The following is a 19,807-nucleotide window of genomic DNA, read 5'->3' on the forward strand; positions in this document are numbered from 1 at the left end:
ACTTCAACTGCCCGCCAGAGACACTGGTCGCAAGTGACCAGCCCACTGCCATCCTCCCCAAGGCTTATGGTATTCTCAGGCTTGAATGAGCTGCTCAAACCCTGCAAACTGTTCAGTAATGGAGAATATATTCCCCAAATATCAGAGCCAACCCAGAGAGTAAGCCATCCTCATATACCTGGGGGTTTATGAACCAGCTAGGACAGCAGACTCATGAAAAGGGAGGGAGAAATGCCAGGCTCCCAGCAGTTGCTTGAATATAGTCACAGTATCTAGCATGCAGCAAAAGGCTCATTTATGCCTTGAGAGCTGAGAGCTGTGTGGATCTAATATAAAAGATGATGTGCACTGATGCACTGTTGTGACCAAAGAAGAACCAACTCTCTTACCTGGCCTGAGATTTTGCACCTTGTTAGTGAATCCATAGCACAGATATGCTCCCTGCTCTTGACACTAAACCAGTTGTTCCCTACAGAAAAAATACCAAAACCAAAAGGAAGTTGGCATCAGACTGGCACCTTTGAAAAGATTCTTGGAGGAAAGATTGGGCAGAGGATGCTGCAGAACGTGGTCCTGACTTGCAAAGGATGCACATGGAGGAAACGCTTCTCAGCTGCGTGGGACCTCCCAAGACAGCCCAGCAGAGACTGGCTGGTCCTGCTGGCTCCCTGCATGAGGGTTGCTGTTTTAAAAAGGTTCCCATTCCCAAGTACAATTAGAGGACTGACAAGACACCATTTAAGATCTCTATAATTGGCTGATTCTATTCCTCCAGCACTTACACAGAGCTGGGAATGTGTCTGCACTGGTATTTCTCTAAAGAGAAATAGCTGCTCTTAAGGCAACATCACTCACAGCTCCTCTCTGCCTCTACCAACTCAAGTGACCCAGTGTCCTGGATGGGCTCTGTCATCCAGAGAGGCAAATTTAACATCCACAACACTCAATTTTAGACTCAGAGAGCATAAAATACTCCCAGCCAACATCTGATTTTGTAGACAGGCATGCAAACTTATAGCATCTTTAGTCACTTCACTCTTCTTAAGTGCCTGAAAATTGAAGCCCCAGAACATCACTTGTCATCCCTTGCTTATTTTAGTCTGAAGACAACCCTTTTCTAGCCTCAGCACTCCATGCCAGTGCTTCAGGAAGGGAACACAGGAAAGAATCAAGACAACTTGCTCTTGTAGGAGGATCAGCTGCACCTTCATCACACTGGGCAACCATCAAGAAATATTAGAAAGGTATCTCCAGGCCATTTTTATCTTCCAACAACTGACACTCCACAAGTTCTTCAGACCATCAAATCCATTTGCTAGTACTGCCCAATATTTCATCTGAACTTTTTTCTCTGCAAATTTAGAACCACGACCTCCTGCCCTATCCACTGCAAATGCAGAAAGCAGACCCCACTTTCCCTTTTAGGCAGCTGAAGATAATTCTCCTTCTTCCCTCTTCCCTAGAGCCAAACAGCTCCAGTTTGTCCAGGAGTGGTTTCCAGACCTCCAGTCAATTGATGATTGCTAGAGCACTCTGGACTTCCTCCAGCCAACCTTTTCTTGCCTGCCAGAAGCAGAAGAGGACATCTTCAACCCTCTAGCATCACACTCCTCTCTACTCCAGGATGTTTATTTTCAGCTAAGGAGAGATTAATTTTATGCCCAGCCTCAAAGAATTCACCAGCAGATAGAGACATCTTCCAACTCACATCTACCTTAGACATTTTTTCCATCTCTAAGAGGAATTAGGGAATGTTCTTGTTGAGCTGAAAGCTCCTATTGCAGAGTTTAAAAGTCTTTAAATCCTATCCAGGTTGGATTTTAAAAGAGAGATATATGCAGCATTAAGCTTAAAGCTCAGCCTCATCTGGAGCAGTATGTCCAGTCCTGGGCACCCCTGGTCATGAAGGACAAAGAACTACTAAAGAGAGTCCAGCGCAGAGCTGGTGAGATGCTGAGGGGACAGCAACATTTCTCATTTGAGGAAAGGCTGAGAGACCTAGGGCTGTTTAGCCTGGGAAAGAGGAGGCTGAGGGGGGATCTAATACATTCTTACAAATATCTAAGGGGTGGAGAGGCAGGAATATGGGGCCTGACTCTTCTCAGTGGTGCCCAGAGACAGGACAAGAGGTAATGGGCAGAAACTTGAACACAGGAAGATCCATCTAAACATGAGAAGGAATTTCTTCACTTAGAAGATGGCAAAGTGCTGGAACAGGCTGCCCAGAGAGGTGGTAGAGTCTCCATCTCTAGAGACTTTCAAGGCCTGCATGGACATGTTCCTATGTGATCTGCTTTAGGTGATACTGCTCCGGCAGGGAGATTGGCCTCTATGATCTTCAGAGGTCTTTTCCAGCTCCTCCTATTCTGTGATGCTGTAAATGACAGCCAGTTTCTTTCTCCAAGAAAAGGAAATCAGAGAGCAGAGCCTCCTCTCATTTTCATTTCAGTGCCCATCAGGATGCTCTGAGGACCACAGGGGACACAGATATCTACATTTTACTGTCTATTGTTTGAGAGCAGAAATCATCACTCTGTTTCATATTTCCTATAAGGCCTAATAGGGTTCTGATCATCTGTGTGATCACCCAGTTTGGCTGAAACAGAAGCACACTGGCTTCCCTTTCATCCAACCCCCTCAAGCCCGCAGCATCCTGCAGGGCTCCATTCCTGCACTGCCTGGAGAGGTTTGCATCATTAACTCAGCTCCTGCTGCGAGCTGGGATATTATGGGATGAGGAACTCTGTCAGTCTCCTGGGATCTGCTTTCCATGCTGAATAACATACCTAAACAGTCAATACACTCCGTAGCAGATCTGAACGGCAGCTGGAAGAGGCTGGAGATAAGAGCAGAGAGGCAATTTTCCCATCCCGTTCACAAACTGTTTGTGGGAGCAAGGAGATAACAAAAGCAAAAATAAGTTCTGTCCTAGAAAACATTCCTTTTGACCAAGAAATCCCCCTGAGCATACTGGCACAGGCAGCACTGCCCTTAACTGAAGTATAAAAACCCCTGGAGGCCAACAGTGCTGATACACTGATAACACAAAACACTAACACCAGGGACTCAGCGCTCTCACTCTCCCCACACAGCTTGGCTCAAGCCTGTTATTTTTGGTGCACAGACCTTGCAAATCCTAGAGTTAGCAAAGAAAAACCACACTGACAGTTTTAACACTGTCCACAATGTCTTTTTTTTATTATTTTAAGGTGATTTGTCATTTAAACTGTCAGCTTGAAATCTAATAACTTCTCAAAAGTGAATAAAATATTCTGTACTGCACTCCCAGGCTGGAACCGCTGCCAAATCCCTCTGTCAATCTTTACAGGATTATAATCACATTCCTATTTTAATGTTTTATTCCCTTGCTCCTGTGCCAAAGAGATGGGAAGGAGTAAATGGCTACTTAAGAGCAGCGTGTGATGATCCAAACCAAGACTGAAAACGGAGCGAAGTGCTCCTCGAGGGTGGATGCTCAACAAGAGCATCCTTAGGTGTTGGCTGTAATGCAGTGGGCAAAACACTTTCAGGTGCCAGTGTAATTTCAAAGCAGGTTTTCCCCATAAAAAAAATCCTTTGGGTTTTTTTTTTTCCCTAAAGGAAATGTATTCATAATTGTGAGGCAAAGAGATGGGAGAACAAGCTCTGTGTCTGTTTCTGCCATTGAGGAATACCCAGCTCTTGCAGAGACCAGCAACAGCTCAACTCGGGAGTGGACTCAGAGGGACTTGGAGCAGACACAAGAGCTGACATGCCACAGCTCCCTCCCAGAAGCCTATATACATCCTGCCATTTGCTGCTCAGAAACCCTGCTGCCTCTCCTTCTCCATAAATTCTCTTTCTACTTGAGGTGGAACAGACAGATCCATCTTTGCTCTTCCCAGTTTGCTCCTCCCGCTACGATCGAGCTCCGCTGGAGCAAACTGTCAGCTGGGTCCCGGTCCCAGCTCTTGCATGGATCTGGCTGGGGCTCAGCCTGGGGAGAGTGTCACGAAACCAGGATTCTGGCACTCCTTAGCCTGAACCTAAATCTTTTTTTTCTCCCTCCAAAAAACGCCTGGAGCACAACAGTGTTCGTTTGTACAAAGAGGACAAACAAAATTGTCTGGAAATGGAAGCGAAACCTTCTCTGCTCAAATGAACAAGCAAATTTTACAACATGAGCACAAGAAAAACGTTGGGCTTGTCCCTTGATTTTTTTTCCCCTCCCTGCACTACACTTTAGTTTTTTGCAGGACAGCATTCCTTTCTAAAAGCATTCTTCTGAAAGCACTTCTCCTATGAAGCTCCCCCTCCGACAGCTACTGTTGCAAAGCTGGGATAAAAGGCATATTCAGCAGAGTTTGGCACACAAATAGCACCCAAAGTGGCACTGCCAAAGCCCTGCAATTTTATCGGGAGCTTCAAAATATTTGGAGAAAGAAAAGATGCTCTTGCTGGGAGCATCAGTTAGGAGAAGCTGCAGCTCTTCGAGCTGAAGTAACCTCAGATTTCAGCTGGGAGGAAAAGAAGAAAAGACTCTAGACATTGTTCTGGAGGAAAACTATCAAGCAACAGTGGAAACATGATCCAGACTTTCAAGGACTGATGGACAAGCAGAAGGAACCTTCGATGGCTTAGCATAAAACCACAGAACGGTTTGGGTTGGTAGGGACCTTTAAAGGTCACTTAATCCACCTGCCCCTGCAGTCAGCAGGGACATCTTCAGCTAGAGCAGGTTGCTCAGATCTTGTTTTGAGCCAGGCTCTGGACTCTGCAGAATCTCACTGGTGACTTCTAAGTACTATGAAGGAAAATTACACTGTAAGCTCCAGCCCTGGCAGCACCATCAGAGCAAAAGCTTTACAAGCACCAAGCAGAGTGGCTGTCCCCAGCAACACTGTGCTCTGCACTCAGTGCTCAGCTATGCAGGAGCAGGGCCATTGGAGGTCCCATGTAGCTGGAAAGAGACTTGGGTCTGCTTTGTTTGCCTAGAGAGGTACATGTCCATGATGGAGTCTCTTAACCTTGACCACAATAAGCAGGAGGTCTTGCTCTGCCCTCCCTCATCCCTGCAGTCTCTCTCTACCCCTTAGCATGTGCTGGACCACTCCAAAACCTTATGCACCAGTAGAAAGCTGTCTGTGATTATCCCTGTCCACTAGATCAGATCAGCTCTCCCAGAAACCAAGTTTGCAATGGAAATGGAAATAAGGTCCCAAGCTGACTTAGCAGCACCGCGAGGCAGGTCCCTCAGAGACCACGGAACTCACTGGTCCTGACAGAGCAGGACAAGCTCTGGTGGTGTGGATAAGGAGCTCTGTTATTTGTGGATAAGGGGCTGAGCCCACAACACAACGAGTGTGCAGGGACGTAACACACAGCTCTTCTGTCCTGCTGCCCTTCCCTTCCGTGCCAGAAACAAGCCACAGTCAAACCAGACCTGACATATGCCACACAAGGGAGAAGAAACATCTCAGCAATGAATACACTTCAGCTGGAATCCCCCAGGAGATGGCACTAAAAGGAAGGAAGGAAGGAAGGAAGGAAGGAAGGAAGGAAGGAAGGAAGGAAGGAAGGAAGGAAGGAAGGAAGGAAGGAAGGAAGGAAGGAAGGAAGGAAGGAAGGAAGGAAGGAAGGAAGGAAGGAAGGAAGGAAGGAAGGAAGGAAGGAAGGAAGGAAGGAAGGAAGAAATAAAGGGAGGAGAAAAGAGTCAACCTGCCAGTATTGGTCATGCCAACTCCTAACACCATTAAGTCAAGCTCTGAGTCTAGCATACTGGGATATAACCAAGCTAACAGAGAGTGGTGAGAGGAGGCCATCTCCTTGCCCATCCCTGCCCAAGAACTCCATTTTCCCAGCTTTTCTCCATAACTGTGAAGCTCTGGAGGTCTTTTTTTTTTTTTCCTTTTCACTTTAAAAACCAGAGATTTTTACTGAACTCCCTGGTTCTGAGTGCTGGGCTTCAGTCCAAGTGTCAGATGTCAGAAGACGGTGACGGGCTGCAGGAGCTGGCTGTCAGCCAAACTCTCTTCCAACCAGCTCAGCTGGGGTCTGGATTCAGGAATCCACACTGCTGCACTGGGGAAGCATTTCCCAAGATGCAGAGCTGAATCCCCAAGCTGCACCATGCAGCAGGACACACACAGAGCTCTCCAGCACTCCATAAGCACAGGGCTTTGTGCCACGCTCGCAGGTCCAGCTCTGAATCTGCTTCCCCCAACAGCCACAGCAAACAGAAACATTCTCCCTGCTTTTCAGTGCAATATTCCCAAGCTGATCCAGAGAACCTATGGAGTCACTAAGCTATAATTAGAGGTTTGTTATAAAAGCTGCTTGGGATGCCAGTCAGCACTGAAGGACACTCTGTATTGAAGGTACCCTTAAGCAGCAGTGGGCTCAGTTTTATGGCTTTCATAAATTACAAACAAAAAGGGACAGCTTGTTTACTCACCTCAAGTGACTTTTCTTGGTCTCTGCTCTGTGAGAGGATTTTTCAGCCTCTAATTTGATTAATGCCATTTTTAAAAGGCCAAAAGGAAAAAAAAAAAAAGCCATCAGCAAGGTATAAATATCTAACAGGTGAAGGTCATGAGGATGGTTCTGGGCTCTTTTCAGTGGTGCCCAGTGACAGGACAAGGGGCAGCAGGCACAAACTGGAGGTTTCACTGCATCCAGTTCTGGAGCCCCTATTACAAAAGGGATGTGGAGATGCTGGAGCATGTCCTGAGAAGGGCCATGTGGATGCTCAGAAGGCTACAGCAGCTCTGCTATGAGGACAGAAAGAGTTGGGGCTGTTCAGCCTGGAGAACAGGAGGCTTCCAGGTGACCTTCTTGTGGCCTTCCAGGATCTGAAGGGGACCTACAGAAAAGCTGGGGAGGAACTTGTTAGGCTATCAGGGAGTGACAGGACTGGGGGGAATGGAGCAAACCTGGAGGTGGGTGGATTCAGACTGGATGTGAGGAGGAAGTTCTTGAGCATGAGAGTGGTGAGAGCCTGGGATGGGTTGCCCAGGGAGGTGGTTGAGGCCCCATCCCTGGAGGTGTTTAAGGCCAGGCTGGATGAGGCTCTGGGTAGCCTGCTCTAGGGTAGGCTGTCCCTGCCCATAGCAGGAGGGTTGGAGCTAGATGATCCTTGTGGTCCCTTCCAACCCTGACTGATTCTACGATTCACTTGAACCTAAGTTAAAAATCCTTTGCTGGAGCCCTGGAGGAGGCTTGCCCAGAGAGGTTATGGAGTCTCCTTCTCTGGAGAGATTCCAAATCAGAGAATCACAGAGTCACAGAATGTCAGGGGCTGGAAAGGACATCGAAAGCTCATCCAGTCCACCCCCCCTGCCAGAGCAGGATCACCTATACCAGATCACACAGGAACATGTCCAGGTGGGTTTTGAGTATCTCCAGAGAGGGAGACTCCACAACCCCTCTGGGCAGCCTGTTTTAGTGTGATCCTGGGCAACCAGGAATGGATTGAAGCTTGAGGAGAGAAGATTTCTACTGAATATGAGGAAGAGATTATTTACCATAAGGGTGATGAGATGCTGGAACAGGTTGCCTAGGGAGGTCATGGAAGCTCCCTCCCTGGAGGTGTCCATGGCCAGGCTGCATGCAGCCTTAAGCAACCTTGTTTAGTGGAAGGTGTTTCTGCCCATGGCAGGGGAATTGGAACAAGATGATCTTCAAGGATTCATCCAACCCAAACCATTCTATGAATCTATGAAACTGCTTTAAGTGACCCTCCTTAGCAGGTAGTTTGGACTAGATGGATTCCTGGAGGTGCCTTCCAAGCTGTGATTCTGTGGTTCAAAAGTCAGATTTGTATCCATAGCTCAATACTGTGATTACCAGATTCCATCTGGCTTTTCACCAAAATTAAAAAAACCCACAAAAAAAACCCTACACTTAACAGGGGGCAGGATGTGCACACTCAGATTCCTTACCATGGGACTGCTGAGCTGAGCTTTTACTTCTAGAGAAACATGAAGCATGGAAGGGAAAAGCAACAACGCCACACTTCTCTGGGACCATCTCTAACAGCAGGGAAACATGCAAGGCAAACAGCAGCGTGACCTGCTTGCAAACCTTCCCACAGAGCACAGGGACTTGCACAGCAACAAATCCTGCTGCAAAGCACTCAGCCTGCCTGGGCTTTTTCCTCATTTTTATGCAATGGCATCTGCCAGCGGCACCGAATCCTGAGCCTCTGTGCTCAGCCGGACGCCAGGGATGCTCGCTGGGACCTGGTCTCTCTTACTGCTGTCTCATCGAGGGGTGATCCTGGGCAGCTCTCATTCACCACGCAGACAATGGAGCCACATCAGATCATCAGCTTGCTGTCAGAGCCAGCATTTCACATTACATCTCCAGTGGACCTGACCCTGCAAATACCCTCAGAAAAAAGTTGTTCCATCAAACACATCAGGATTTTATAGAATCACAGACTGGCTTGGGTTGGAAAACACTTTTAAAGGTCATCAAGTCCAAGCCCCATGTAGTCAGCAGGGACACCTACAACTAGAGTAGGTTTCTCAGAGCCCCACACAACCTGACCTGGAATGCTTCTAGGGATGGAGCATCAACCACCTCCTTGCCCAACCTGGGCCACTGTTTCTACAGCCTTGGTGTAAAAGATTCCCTCCTTCTATGTAATCTCAATCTCCCTCTCTCAGTTTAAAACCATCCCCCCTTATCCTGTTACACAGGCCCTCCTCAAAAGTCCACCTCCATCTTTCCTGTGGGTCCCTTTAAGCACTGAAAGACCACAAGAATGTCTCCCTGAAGCCTTCTCTTCTCCAGGCTGAACAAGCCCAACTCTCTCAGCCTGGCCTCACAACAGAGAGGTTTCAGCCCTCTGATCATTGCTGTTGCCTCCTCTGGACCTGTTCCAACAAGTCCATGCTTCTCCTGTGCTGAGGACTCCAGAGGTGGACTTAGCACTGCAGTGGGGTCTCAACCAAGCAGAGGGAGAATTCTCTCTCCCTTGACCTTTTGTCCATGCAGGAGACCACCCTCTGCACTTCTAAACAGTTTTTAGGGCTGTAAGCACCAAGCTGTATCACACCTCAGCAAACACTGCTAAAATGAGGTTTAAACTGGAATGAAAAAGCATCCCTGAAACAACAGCTCTGGTTCGGCTCCTGGTAACAGCATCACTTTTGCTTTACACTTGGAAAGCCAAGTCCTGAGGGTGAGGTGGCCACACTAGGAGATGACTGGGGCTGCTGTAGGAGGGGGAAACCCTCTTTAGGAGATCAAATCATCTCTGCTAATACTGAATGTCAATTCAGGTTGAGCCACTAGGTTCAGGTCTGCAGAAGTAACCTTTCCTACTGCTGTCTGGACATGGCAGCAAGGAGGCAGCAAGGAGGCAGCAAGGAGGCAGCAAGGAGGCAGCAAGGAGGCAGCAAGGAGGCAGCAAGGAGGCAGCAAGGAGGCAGCAAGGAGGCAGCAAGGAGGCAGCAAGGAGGCAGCAAGGAGGCAGCAAGGAGGCAGCAAGGAGGCAGCAAGGAGGCAGCAAGGAGGCAGCAGTACAGAGAGGATTTCTCCAACCACACCTTTGAGACAAAACCAGCAAAAAAAGACAAAAGCAAGCAGTGGAGGCAGGCAGGGCAGAAAACAGCTTGTGCTAAGAGGGTGCCCATCTCATGACGCTCTGAAATCACTGCTTCCCAAAGGCTGCTTTCCATCAGCCCTTCCAAAGCACAACAAGAAGATATCCAGCAGCTGGAGGGATGTGTGGTAAAAACAGAAGCAAATTTAAATATTAATGACCTCCAGTGGACTGATTTTTTTTTGTTGCATCCTGCAGCAAAGCATCACTGCAAGGAGATGTTTTCTTCTTCCAATAGGCTATTTACTGCCATGTACCTACATAAAATTAGGGATATTTGACTTAGAATTTCTATTTCACCATCTCACCCCACCAAAACCAACCAACCAAACAAAAATGCCTCTCAAATTGAGCTCTAGGTTGCAAAGCTGGCACTATTATGTGTCTGCTATTCAGTTTCCAGAACCTCCCTCATCCCTTTACGATCACATGGAGAGCAGCTACACTGCACATACCTGTTTTTTTTTCCCACTACAATGAGCTTGAGGAGAATTTAAGACTTCCTTCCCCACCCTGTCTCCTTTTTAATGGGAGATGTGATTATTGAAATTAATGCAGAAAATAGTCAGCGTTCACCAATCAGCTCAGCAGTTTGAGCTTTCTTCATCTGCTGGTTACATGCTAATTATTGTACTGGTGGGATTATTTCCCATTCACATTTGGAATTCACAACACAGTAGGGGAGTGATTGAATTAGGAGAGAAAATACAAAAAGAAGATATTAATAAAATATAAAGCAAGCAATCGAAGGCATTTTAAATCCAACATTTTAAATGTACTTGTTTTTCTTACAAGCCTCATGCCTGCAACGACCTGACAAAGTGAGCCCCAGCAGAACAGATGCACAAGGCAGCGTTAAGGGGCAGAGCAGCAATGACACTTCCAGAGCAGACATTTTGGGAGGGCAGTGCAGCCCTTCCAGGCTTATCAGTACCTCTGCTGTTCATCCCATTCTATTAGTACCTCTGCTGTGCATCCCATCCTATCAGTACCTCTGCTGTGCATCCCGTCCTATCAGTACCTCTGCTGTGCATCCCGTCCTATCAGTACCTCTGCTGTGCATCCCGTCCTATCAGTACCTCTGCTGTGCATCCCGTCCTATCAGTACCTCTGCTGTGCATCCCGTCCTATCAGTACCTCTGCTGTGCATCCCGTCCTATCAGTACCTCTGCTGTGCATCCCGTCCTATCAGTACCTCTGCTGTGCATCCCGTCCTATCAGTACCTCTGCTGTGCATCCCGTCCTATCAGTACCTCTGCTGTGCATCACATCCTCCACTACCTCACTGACCATCCCCCATTCCACTGGTAACTCAGAGGGAGAACCTCCTCACGTATGAGCTCTCAGCCCCCATCTTTAAGCCGAGATCTCCGGTGATGCCAAAACAGGCAGCAATGGAGTTTGCCCACATGGGAAGCAAAGGTGGCAACGACAGAAATGTTCCATGATGGCTCCCACCCCATCAGCAGATCTGATGGGCTTGGGTGGCTTCATCCTCACTCCAGAAGAGTGGTCAGGGACACAGCAACACCAACCCATGTCACCCACCAGCAAGGACCTTGGTTCTAGAGCCTTTGGATCCAGCAGCTAAGGGCAGGTGTCTGAGGGAGACTCTCAGCTGAAGGTAATCAGCAGAGAAATCCCTAACCCCTAATATTGCTATGTGACTCTCAAATGCTACTTACTGCCTCGTTGCACCTGGGCAAGCACACACGGTGGTACACCTGTGCAGTCATCAGCAGAGCTCTGAGCACACAAGGCGCTGTTTACCAAGGGGGTTACCCCTGAAAGCAAAGGCTCCTTCTCCCCCCCCCCCCACCCTCTCAGCTCCAACCATCCTGGTGAAAAGTACCAAAAAAACCCAAGCAAACAAATCTGTGAAACCCATCCTAGGTGCCAGAGAAGACCAAAGTAGAAGCATGAGTTTTAAAGTTCCTTTGACCCACCCAGTCTCCTGCGCCTCACCCACTGCTGGGCACCCACAAGTTGCTCTGAGGCTTCCCTAGAAGGTGACAAGAAAAGCAAATGTCCTGCAGCTCACAGACCTGAAATGCCAGAGAGAATAAAGTGCACCCCAGAAAACACGTGGGTGTGCCCAAAGCAGAACACCAGACTGAAAACTCACACCTAAAGAACAGCAATGACGTAAGCAGTGGAGCAGCCTGGCAGGGTACCAAGGCCACTCATGGTGCAAATCATCTTGCCACCATCACAGACCTTCTGCTTGTGCTGAGGGAATCCCCAGAACCCCAGCTCAGCCCAGGTGGCACCCAACAATGTGGGCATCTTCCCAGGGAAACCACCAAGCTCCAAAGGGCTGGGGTGATGGAGTCAATACCCCTGGCTGGAGGCAAAGGGAGGAGGCTTGCTGTGATCCAGATGTGCAGACTGGAAACAGGGGGCAGCAAATTAAGAGAGTAGCCCATGGAGCTGGAGAAAGAATCACAGAACAGAATCATAACATCTTGGGTTAGGAAGGACCCATAAGGCTCATCAAGTCCAACATCCTGCTCCTCATAGGACTACCTCAAACTAAATCATATGATTAAGAGCATCATCCAGGGACTACTTGAACTCTGTCAGGCTTGGTGTCATGTCCCTGGGAGGCCTGTTCCTGTGACAAATCAGTGAAGAACCTAGTCCTAATTTTCAGTGTGAACTTTTCCTGACACATCATTTCCTGCTCTAGCAGGGGAGTTGGACTCGATCTCCAGAGGTCCCTTCCAACCCCTAACGTCCTGTGATCTTCATTTCATTTCCTCATGTCCTATGGGTGGTCACCAGAGAGAGGAGATCAGCACCTCCCTCTCTGCTCCCCCAAAAAGGGTTAGCTTCAGGTGAACACAGCAGTGACTACTGACCAGAGAGGGTGTTTTGCACAATCAACCCCCAGCACACTGTCTCCAAGGATGCCTCCTCCAAAGCACCTCCATTTCTAGTGCTCTCATCAGCACTGCTGTGATGGCTGAAGCCAAACCTCCATCTCCCAGAAAGGCACTGCCGAACACCATCAGCACGACACTGAGACAGATATCAACCACAGAGGGAAAAAAGCTAAAAGCAAAAGACCTGCAAACCCTCAGTGGTCGCTGCATCACTCTCATTCTCCATCTCTCCTGCCAGTAAGGCAAGAGGAAGGTGGCAGACACAGGAGCGGCAGCACAGGCTGCAGCTGGCAGCACTTCATGATCAGCCCCAGCCAGAGCAGGTGGATTTATGGCTTAATGAAATATTCACAATCATCTGCTTGCTCCCAGTCCAGACCACGAGTCTGTCTCACCACACCACCAGAATGGTGGTGGGCATGTCTGCCTGGATTTTTAGGTTTAAATTAGTTCTGCCTCTATAAAAAAAGAGGCACTCCTCTTGTTTGAAATATTTTCTGACATGGAAATGACTCCTAGCAAAGAAAGAAAGAACAGGGTGCAGCTCAGAAGAGGAGTCTGCATTTACATCCCACAAACCAAAGCAGAACACGACTGCAGAACCTCCAAGTGAGTTTCAGGATGAGTGGTCTCTAATGACCACTCACAATTAGGAACACTCATAAGAGCCAATCAACCTTAATGCAAAGAGTAAACACAGAATCATGGAATCACAGAATTGTTTGGGTTGGAAAAGACCTTTAAGATCATCAAGTCCAACTGTTAACCCAGCACTGTCAGGTCACCACTAAACCATGACCCTCAGCATCACATCTTCATAGCTTTTAAATCCCTCCAGCACTGGGGACTCCAGCACTGTCCTGGGCAGCCTGTTCCAGGGCTTGACAATGCTTTTGGGTAAGAAATTGTTCCTCATGTCCAACTTAAACCTACCTTGGTGCAACCCAAGGCCATTTCATCTTGTCCTACCAACAAGCACAGAAGAGGAGGCTGAGGGGAAACGTCATTGCACTCTACAACCACCCAAGAGGAGACTGTAGTGATGTGGGGCTTGGTCTTTCCTCTCTACTATCAGGTGACAGAAGAAGAGGAAATGGCCTGAAGTTGTGCCAAGGGACGTTTAGGTTGGAGATTAGGAAATATTTCTTTCCAGAAAGAGTGGTCAGGCATTGGAGCAGAGGTGAAAAGGATATGTGGACGTGGCACTTCAGGACATGGTTTAACAGCCACGGTGGTATTAGGTCAATGGTTGGACTCAATGACCTTTGAAGTCTTTTCCAACCAAAACAATCTACAGTTCTAAGAGGATACACACACATCTTGTCAGGGCTGCCAAAAACCCCACACGTCATGAAGCCCCATTAGTGTCACATCCTACCCATCAAGAGCTCTGGAGCTACTGAGCACCATGTGTGAGGTGGTGGGTTAAAGATGACCATTTCTACAAGGTTGACCAGAACAAAAAAGGGTCAACACGAGCTGCAAGAGAAAGCCTGGCACATCAGTTAGTTAGGAATGAAGGATGAAATAGTCTTTGTGATGCCAGAGCCCCAAGGCAGAACATGGAGCCACCAGGAAGGTTTCCGGCCATTGAGGCGTGCCCTAAGCACAAGCAGAAGGAGCCATTGATATGGTTGGATTCTTAACACAGAGACCCAAGACCTCATCAGTTCATTAAACAGCACCCAACATTTTCATCTCTAACATCCTCTTACCCAAAGTGTAATCTAGGAACTCTGGCATGCTACAGCAAAGACCCTTATTACTCCTATGCTGAGGACAGCTAGAGATGTAGAGTCAGGATAAAAATCCAAGAACTTGAACCTAATTTCACTGAACAGGCTTCAAAAGAAACAAAGCAGGGAAAAACAAAATGACTGCCCATTCCAGTACTGGTGTAATACTGGCATGACACCTCAGGGAAATAAATATTTGCCTGACCTATTTCCAAAGAGAAGTTTTCCTAAGTTTCATGAAAACTTCTTTATTTATTGAAGCATGAGCACAGAGCATGTGCGAGCATCCTACACACTGAACTGGGATCCAGGAGTGGCTGGATCCCCTCTTACTCTTGTGGGAGCAAATTGATCCTCTTTGTACCTGTGGTACAAAAAAAAATAATTAAAAACTCAGCCTGGAAATGACCTCAAGATACCTTTTGAAGAGAAGAGTTAAAAGACACCAACACAAAAAGCACAGAGCCACCTCAGCTCCATTCCAACTGATTCACCTGCCTCTGGTCACAGTGAATGTTTAAATGCTCATTATTTAACCTGTCACACCCAAGCTCCAGCCAAATTCCAGGGCTTACTCCCCACCCTATTCCTGACACAGCCCACACAAGCATCTCTGTATTAAAGAGCCCAATGCTCTTCCCCTTGAGCAGCCCAGGGAAGCCCAACCATCAGCCTGAATTTTGTGAGCGCTGCTGGGCAACAGCGTTTGGGTGGAGCAGAACGCAAGCTTCTGCAGCCTTAACACCATGTTATTTTAGTTCATTTCTCCTCCCCAGGCAATTGCTACAGGACATGGAGGGGCTTGGCTGAGGGCAGCGAGGGCCATGCTTGCTTTCAGGTCACAAAAGCCACGGCTGCAGTTGAACACACAGTATAGAAGGGACATTCTCCAAGTTTTCCATTTCTGAAAATAAAAGCAAAGTAGGAATAAAGGCTGATGTGCAGGCAGATAAAAAGGGAGTGCAGTCAAACATCACCCCATCCCACAGAAAAAAAGAGAAGGTACACTCACACACTGCCCCTTCTAAAAGAAGAGAGGAAAGAGAAGCCACAAAGCCTTTGAAAAGCATGAGAACATCCTCCTCGCAGAGAGGAGCCACGGCTGCAATGGCTGCGGCTGCATCTGGTGACAACCCAACCACTTCGCCCCTGCTCTTGTGCCTTGTGTCATCACCAGCTCCTCGCTCCGCCACAGTCCTCGTCCAGCCAGGGCTTCTCCAAGTGACTTCATGCAAACTCACTCCATTTGCTTGTTACTTTGAACATTTGTCCAGAAAACAAACAAACAACGAAAAGAAAAAAGAAAAGAAAAGAAAAGAAAAGAAAAGAAAAGAAAAGAAAAGAAAAGAAAAGAAAAGAAAAGAAAAGAAAAGAAAAGAAAAGAAAAGAAAAGAAAAGAAAAGAAAAGAAAAGAAAAGAAAAGAAAAGAAAAGAAAAGAAAAGAAAAGAAAAGAAAAGAAAAGAAAAGAAAAGAAAAGAAAAGAAAAGAAAAGAAAAGAAGGGAGAGAGAAAACAAAGAAGGGGAGAAGTGCAAGCTTTTCTTTTCCTGTTTAATTAAAACCATCACCCTCTCCCACTCCACAAAGCATAGCAGCCATCACAGCTGCGAGAGTGTACTACAGACCTTCACCACAAAGCCCTGATATCAAACACCAGCAAGGAGGATCTTCTCCAAATTAGCCCTCATAGCAGGAGAAGACTCATTCCATCTGGAAAAGGTGCCTAAGTTACAAACACAGTTTTGGGCAGCCTAGTTACCAGAGGGAATGAACACCAGCGAGGCTTCCAGGGCTCATCATTATCACCCAGGGTCTGGCCCCGTGTTGGGAAATAGCAAGAGATGCACCTACGCAACAGCCTTGCACAGAGCAGCAGCTCCTCATGCCCCATACGCCAGAGGCGGATCCTGGGGGACCCATCCAGGACCACACCCTGCAAAGGATGCTGCCTCCAGATCCATCCCAGCACACAAACAGGGAGAAGCTTGACGAGGGGTGGATGCAGACACCCCATGGCCCTGAGTTGTACTGGATAATTCCAGGAGCTATGAGGCGAGCTGCTTTTACACAGCAACACCATAGTAACCGAGGCAGATGAAAAAGCTGGCACACAGGGGCACCACATTTTGGAAGGGGAGGAGAAGGAGGTCTAGATACAAGAAAAACCTTCCTGCAGAACAAGGGGACACATTTGTGTGAAGGAGAACCAAAGCCACACTGCTGTTTGCATATCCCTCCACTGACAACCCAGATGGCTCTTGCCACCAGCCCAGCTCACCTGCTGCAGGCTGCCAGCATCCCTCCTTGCACCTCCCTACTGAAAGCCATCAGCACCCCACGGGACTGGTTCTGCTTGGCTTCACAACAAGGGGTTTATTGATAGAGATGTGGTCCTGACAGCCACTTTGGAGCTTCAAGTTACTTCAGCTTTCTTATCGTAGCAAGAACCGTGGAGGCTGAGCCCTGTCAGAAAAGCCCATGTAAACCCCAACCCATCTCAAACACAATTAGCACAAAGCTGTATCTGAAGCAAACCACCGTGGAACAGCCTCCTCTCTCCCGCCCCCAAAGGTGGGTCAGGGTTCCAACTGTGTGGGCATCTGTGTGCTGCGAGTTGCTGGGATGAACTCAGAGGAAACAATAAACAGACTGGAACAGTCTGCTCCTCCTTCTCAGCTACCCACCTCGAGCTGTAAAACACATCAAGGTCACAGACCCAACCTAGTTAATACAAGTTATCAGTCAATTGCTGTTTTCTTCTGTGGGAAATAAAACACTTCTGATCTCCCAAGTGTTTGGGGTTTTTTCCCCCCCTTCATCTCTTAAAGAGAAATGAGCTTAGAATAAGCTGTTCCAGATAATTAAGTAAATCTATGGCTTCCTATGTGCAGAGAATCACTCCTCAGGACACCGGGATCCTCAGCTGAGGACTGCAGCCAGAAGAGGTGGTCAGGGAGATGAGCAGCAAGGTCCACCCTGCCAAGCCACAGCCACCCTGAGGAGAAAGCCATGGCCGGGCAGAGTCTGCTCCCTCGAGGCAGCAGAAATGGGAAAACTTGGTGCAAGAGAGGCTTGTACCGGAGTCAGCCCAACGAGACATCGCCTACATCATCCACCTTTCTTCCATCACAGCTCTCCCCCAAAACCTTCCTGTCTCAGGGTAAAAGGATGCCCTGGAAAAGACTTATTGCCTGAGTTTTGAGCAAGCCCTGAACCAGGAGATAGGGTCTGAAGCCCCAAGCGTGAGCTGTGCAGTCACTTCTAAGACACACCAGCCATCCAAGGAAATGTGATGCCCGAGGGGTGCATGCCTACTCTCCACCTTGGACTGCACACTCCTCACCAGACCATCTCTACTTCCAAAATCCACTACTCAGAGCAGAGAGGCCTCAGTCCGCTGGCACCTGGCCACATGCCTGGCTGCCACTGCAGGATCCCTGATTAAGGGCTAGAATGGCCCAGGCAGGACTTTATCCCGAGGGTGAGAGGTTAAACCACCGACCCCCAACCGGGCAAGGAAAGCATCGACGAAAATGAGGATGCAACACCACTTTGCAGCAGCTCAGTTTGGTTTCCTACCTGAGTGAAAGAGGAGAAGCCATCTCCTTGCATCCCAGTTTGTCCAAGACCAGCCACATCAAACTCAGCATCCTTCCAATATCAGGAGGTACAAAAATCTCACTCATGACCAACCTAGCCCCAGCTGCAACACAAGTGGGGCTGGCCACCCCTGAGCTCTCTGAGCAAGCAGCCAGCAAGGGCTGGGAAAGAAGGACTCAGCTTCCTCTGAAGAACCAGAATAAAGGGGAAAAAAAACAACCAGACTGCCCCAAGGGAGAGACAGCTGCGGCCAGGGCAGCTCCACGCAGCCCCCAGCTCTCCTCAAGAAGCCCCACAAAGCCAGGTCCCTGGCTATCCTCACAGAGACCCTGGTTATTCCCACGGAGCCTCACGAAGTCTGGTCCCCGGTTATCCCCGTAGATCTCCAGGAAGCCGGGTTTCTGCTTATCCTCACGGAGTTCCACGGAGCCGGGTCCCCGGTTATTCCCATGGAGCCGAGTGGCGTGCAGCCCCACGGTGCCCCGGGCAGCACCACGGAGCCCAGTGCTCACGCAGAGCTCCCACAGCGGCCGGGCAGAAGCTTTTAAATTGAATTTCTTTTAATCACCATTTGAAAGGCTGCCCAGCCCAGCGCAGCACCGGGCTCCCCAGCCTGCGGCAGGGCTGCGCGGACTGGGACAGCAGCGGAGTTGGCGGGGGGGCGGGGGGGGAGACGGGGGGACAGAAACACGACACGCGTGTCCCGATCCCCCAGCGGGCGCCTAGAAAGGCAAGAGGCGTTTGGAAACAACTCGCCCACGGCCCCGCGGGACAAGGGGAGACCGCGGCGGCGCAACGAGTCGAGGGTTGCGGGAATTCCCCCCCTAACACCGCTCCGATCGCTCGGCACTCACCCGCGGCAGGTCCCCGGCTCCACTTGGCGCAGTCCGGCAGAGGCCAAGGCCCCGGCCCCGGCGACGAGCGCGGGGCGGGCGAGACAGGCGGCACCGAGCCCAAGCATCAGCGGGGGGAGCGCAGGGCGGGCGGGCGCGACACACACCGGCATTAGCCGTGCTCCATCGCTAGGGGCGGGACCGCCGGGTGACGTCACCGCAGACCAAGCGGGGCGGGGCGCGCACGCGTCTGCGCGCGCCGGGACCCGGGCACGGGGAGGGCAGCGAGAGGCTGCCCCGGGTGCGGGCACGGGGAGAGGCTGCCCCGGGTGCGGGCACGGGGAGAGGCTGCCCCGGGTGCGGGCACGGGGAGAGGCTGCCCCGGGTGCGGGCACGGGGAGAGGCTGCCCCGGGTGCGGGCACGGGGAGGGCAGCGAGAGGCTGCCCCGGGTGCGGGCACGGGGAGGGCAGCGAGAGGCTGCCCCGGGTGCGGGCACGGGGAGAGCAGCGAGAGGCTGCCCCGGGTGCGGGCACGGGGAGAGGCTGCCCCGGGTGCGGGCACGGGGAGAGCAGCGAGAAGCTGCTCCGGGCACGGGGAGAGCAGCGAGAGGCTGCACCGGGTCTGGGCACGGGGAGAGCAGCGAGAGGCTGCACCGGGTCACGGGCAGCAGGGAGAGCAGCGAGAGGCTGCACCGGGTCACGGGCAGCAGGGAGAGCCTGCACTGGGTCTGGGCAGCGAGGAGAGCAGCGAGAGGCTGCACCGGGTCACGGGCACCGGGGAGAGCAGGCAGAGCCTGCCGTGGGTCACGGGGTTATGGGCAGCGAGCAGGGCGGTGAGCACTTGCACCGGGAGCGTTCCCCGGCAGTCAGCAGGAGTGCGCCATGGAGCATGTACTGGGCACCCAAGTGTTCGTGGGGTGTCTGTCAGAGGCGTTTGAGTGGGTATGTACATCAGACAGAGGGAGGAGCATGGCATGGCTGTATGGCAGACATGGAAGGCAGTGGATGATGGCCTTGCTCCTCCAGCCATGGCCTGTCACTGTCAACAACCTTTGAGTGCCCCAGTTCAGCCCCTTGCCCCATTCAAAACAAAGTGTATGACTGCTGCCTGCTCCAAGAAATGAACCAGCTTGGGGCAGGCTGGGGCAGCCAAGTGCCCTGCTGG

General features: G+C 50.0%; 1 protein-coding gene across 3 annotated transcripts in view; it reads right to left on the minus strand.

The window, feature by feature from the left end:
- Positions 1-18,830, minus strand: part of ZHX3 (zinc fingers and homeoboxes 3) — a 60,705-nt gene extending 41,875 nt beyond the window's left edge. For 2 of the 3 annotated variants that reach the window (XM_064167901.1, XM_064167899.1), the window contains exon 1: positions 18,664-18,830. The gene's annotated coding sequence lies outside the window, so the exon portion shown is untranslated. Of the gene's footprint in view, positions 1-389; positions 470-18,663 lie in introns of those variants that run through there. The other variant, XM_064167900.1, reaches the window with a different exon arrangement.
- Positions 18,831-19,807: the final 977 nt, after the last annotated feature.

The sequence above is a fragment of the Pogoniulus pusillus genome, chromosome 29 (genome assembly GCF_015220805.1).
Source record: "Pogoniulus pusillus isolate bPogPus1 chromosome 29, bPogPus1.pri, whole genome shotgun sequence".
Classification (NCBI taxonomy): domain Eukaryota; kingdom Metazoa; phylum Chordata; class Aves; order Piciformes; family Lybiidae; genus Pogoniulus; species Pogoniulus pusillus.